At 38.7% G+C, this 4,382-nt stretch overlaps 1 long non-coding RNA gene across 1 annotated transcript; it reads right to left on the minus strand.

The window, feature by feature from the left end:
* Positions 1-2,414: 2,414 nt before the first annotated feature.
* Positions 2,415-3,691, minus strand: LOC109366259. Its single transcript, XR_002112471.2, has 2 exons — positions 3,540-3,691; positions 2,415-2,680 (listed from the first exon to the last, which is right to left on the minus strand). It is a non-coding gene; the product is annotated as an uncharacterized LOC109366259 (long non-coding RNA).
* Between the last annotated feature and the right edge of the window lie 691 nt (positions 3,692-4,382).

The raw sequence follows: 4,382 nt of genomic DNA on the forward strand, positions 1-4,382 counted from the left end.
ATATATATATATATATATATATATATATATTCAAATACACATCTAAGGGATGTCACTGACATACTAAAGCTAGTAACAACTTCCTATGGTAGCTAAGCACAAGGCCACAATTCAAGGGTGATTTTCTTATCAGTCCCTACTGCTGTAGGTTGCAGCCACTGTGATAACTGTGTAAATAAAGCAGTAAGTGCAAAAACCATAGTTACTCTAGTAGGCATGGTGCAGCTACTTTGCATCACACTACAGATGCTCATACCCTTTGTGTTAAGCCTCTTTGGACAGCAGAGGTGGAGGCTGTAACCTAATCATCTGCAGTCTGACATTTGTATTAACTGAAAATTCAGGAAGGCATCATATATCACTACATCATTGATTTTGACAATCTCATGAGGCAGCCAGGCTCCTTAAAGAAGAAAGTCCCTTGACTTAGGAGCTCAAGCAATTAAGTAATTTGAACATGAGTTTCTGAGAGACACAGCTAAGCTCAAGTCCTCAACTTATACAAGAATCAGGTTTATCAACAGAATTTCTGGCACTCGTACCAGTGTCAGCATAGGCATGATGATCCCTAACCTACCATCAGCTTTGCCCTCAACACTGTCCAGAATTCATTAGACGTGCACTTTGTATCAATACTGGCATTGCTAGATACCAGGTGTCAAGATATAGTAAAGGGATTGTGCATGCTGCAAACACTGGTCTTGCTCAAACCCTCCATTAACATGAATGAATCTCTCATCATGTGTTGTGCCTTCAGCATAGAAGAAAATTAAAAAGTTATGAACTTAGTTTTAATCAACAAAAAGCAGATAATGCTGCCTACACTTCATACCTCAGAGGAAATTCATGTTCTCCTATGGAAACACAGTCCATAACCTGTAACATACACAGGAACTTCTTTTTCCTCCTGTTTAAATGACTGCATATAGTACAGTTACCACAGCAGTTCTGCTGAAATGGCAAAATGGTTCACAAGGTACAACAGTCAAGACTGTCTCCCATCCAAGCAATCCACCCGCCTGCATGCAAGTAATAGCCCTACAGAGATGATTTAGGTAAACTGCCTTCTCGTTTTGAAGCTCATCCAATACCAACAGCTGTTCTAATTTTTCAATGCTACTCTCTGTGGTAAATGCCTTTCACCTATTTCCTCTGTCCAGAATAATGCCCAGAATAATGGATTTGATACCACTGGAAAGCAAACAAACCTTGCTTATATTTCCTCATATTCAGCTGCATTTCTGTAGCAGGACAACAGGTTAGACCAGCCCACAATACAAAGGCACAACTTTATACCTCAGCCCTCTGATACTGGTCTTCCTACATACAGGAAAGCTTGTAGATGCCTGCTGATGCTTCTGACCCATGCAGCAAAGCATGTATTCTGAGGTGGCTGCATCTATTTCAAAACCTTTCACAGACTCTTTGCCATGACACCAAATCACTGCCCAAACTACACATTCCTGCTACCAAAACGGAGTTTTCCAGTGTCCTATTTTAATACAGGAACAGGAGTAAACAGGCAATTTTTACTGTTTGGGTTCCATCTTGTTGACATTGACAGCAGAAGGGACTTGAGACGGCTCAAAACAATTCTGTTCACTGTGGGTTTGCACAGCAACATGACACACACTTGATTCCAGCAACTTTTTGCTTACAGTAAGTTGCCCTTTTTTTCTTTTTTTGTTGTAACAACCACACATACAACATTAGTAAGATGCACAGTGACTGTGCAGTCAGTAAGTTCAAGTCTGGGGCCCCTCAACAGTCCCCATCACCATAATAGTTATGATAAACATTAAAATTGTAAAACACACAAAAAGAATGTCTAAATAGGAAAGTTCAGTTCTTCTGCGAAAACTTCAAGATGTTTTAAAATACTTAAAGTATTTAAACACATCTCAGCTTCAGTATCTTTTGCACCAAAATAAGATTGCTCAAACCTCTGATTATTCTATATAAAAACAGCGTAATCACTTAAGCATGGCATTAATTAGAATGTTAAAGGCTTTCATTGGTATTTTTCCTCCAAACAGAGGCATGAGCCAAGTGCCAGTGAAGACAAATAACAAGTGACTGGAGGTCAACACTTGGATGCAGGACAATCAGAGTTAAAACAGGCAGAGATTTTGGGAAATAACAATGGCTTTAGCGAGGTCACAGCTGACTCATAGCACAAATTGAACAAAGCAGATTTCAGTAGAAATCAATAAGTAAACACATCACAGTGCTCTAAACAACTCTTCTTCAGACAGAAAGGAGGTTTCAGATAGAAATAACTGTTTGTTCCAGGTTTTGTTAGACTGAACAAAAATGTGAAGTTAAGTCTGGTTTCAAAACTTGTACCAAGCAAACTGATCTTCTGAGCTACTTTTCATTGCAACACAATACAAGAAGCACCAAGCAACAACTTGTTTTCATCAGCACAAGAGCACACTTATTTTATTGATGCCTAGACTGCTGGAAAGACTGCATTTGATGTTGACTTTCTACCTTTTGTGGTATCTGAAATGCTGTTTAGCAAGGCACACATCATGTCTCCTTCGATATGATGGGGATTTAGAATGCGAGCTGACCGCTGAGTCATCTTAAATTGAGCTTCCAGTTCCAAGAAGCTTTTGTCTCCAGAAAGTACAGTGAAAGGAATTTGCTTGGGCAGGTGCTCATCTAGCCGACCAGCCTGCATGGAAAAAAATGACAGATGTTAAGACTGCACTTTTATCTTATGAGCTCTGGCTAGCTTTGCCTAAGAGCTCTTTGTAGGAAAATCTACAGCAACTTACTTTTATCATTATATGGAATTTACACTACCATGAAAGGTATTTTTTACTCAGAGGATGGTGAGACACTAGAACAAGTTACCTGACAAAACTGAAAACACTACACTGGGGAGTCCTCATGATACCCCAGGTTCCTGCCCCTCATCTATACATCTCCCAACCAAAACTCTAGGTCTACTGAATATGGACACTGCTCTTCTTCAGCTCAGCAGGGTCTCTGAAACTGGCACTCTTCCATGGACATTTGGCTCTAGATTTGGGCCACTTGAAGGGAGAGGCAAAAGTTACACTTAATTCTGAAACAGAAACTGTAACACCTGTTTTGTTTTTTTTTAATTCTTCATTTCCTAACCAGCTCCCACCTTTTCACAACAGACTGATGTCTTACATGTCTTACTTGGAATTACATTTGTATTCCTAAAGAAAAAAACGTAAAGCATAGGGCAGAGTGATGATGCCAGCTACATTTAATATCTTTACTGATGTAATTTACGTTGTGTGGTCTTCACGCAATCCATAATTCAACTCATATGGCAAGAGTAAAATGTATGACATTCAGGGTTACCCAAGGTGTGAGGAGGTTCCTTCAAAATCAATTCTCAACACATTGTCTCCACCCAATTCAGCAATGGTTCTATAATTCTTTCTAGTGGACACAGAGTTGTGTAAAGAGAATCCAACATCAGTGGCATACATCATCTGCCACCCTTCTCTCATACTAAAACAACAATAAAGACAGCACACACTGACATGACTTACATGAACACAGAGTGCAAAGTCTGCTGCCTCTCTTCTGGTACCACAACGTGGATGAAGGAAGAAACATCCAATCTTGTTAAGATAATTATAAACTTTGCACTGCACTGGAGGTTTCCAGTTACTGTATCCTCCTAAGCATTAAAAAAAAAAAGTATAGCAACGACACCATGTATTAAGAATGCAAGGCAAAAGTAAAAGATAAAACTGGCTTTAGAGACAGAATTTAATTTGACAAACATGAAAGCTGAAAAAAAAATGTATTACCAAAAGCCTCAAAGCCCTCGTTGGGTTAGAAAGCCAAAAGTGAAAAAGTAGCTAGCTTGATCCTACACAAAGCCCTCTCATTTAATATTCTATGTATTTTTCTATTAGTTCTGAAAAAAAATATTTTCCAGAAATCGTGTATGTTTTGACACAGTAACACATCTTTTCCAGTTCTAAGCATGGTTAATGGTCAATGTGCAGAAGCAAAGGAGCTCTAGGAAACCAGTACAATAACAGAAATGCTTCTCTTATGGACCCCTTTACTAATGCAACACCAAGATTATTCCCAAGAGAATTTATGATTAGACTGACACGTGCCCAAACTCTCTAAAGAGCAGATCCAAGTAGAAGCTGGAGACAAATATTAGAGACTGGATAAACACTTGGATGGAGTCAAGGAGAAGAAAAGTGATACAACAATTAAAAAAAATAAAGCTGGAATTTTCTAAACAACAGTAGCCTAAAACATGTAGTTACTAGCTGAGAAAATAGTTAACAGAGAACAGTGAAAAGAAAACAGGATGAAACAGGTTGGAAGGGAAAGGAAAGGAACAGCAAATCTTTAATGAAAGAATAATA

Source organism: Meleagris gallopavo, chromosome 2, assembly GCF_000146605.3.
Source record: "Meleagris gallopavo isolate NT-WF06-2002-E0010 breed Aviagen turkey brand Nicholas breeding stock chromosome 2, Turkey_5.1, whole genome shotgun sequence".
NCBI lineage: Eukaryota > Metazoa > Chordata > Aves > Galliformes > Phasianidae > Meleagris > Meleagris gallopavo.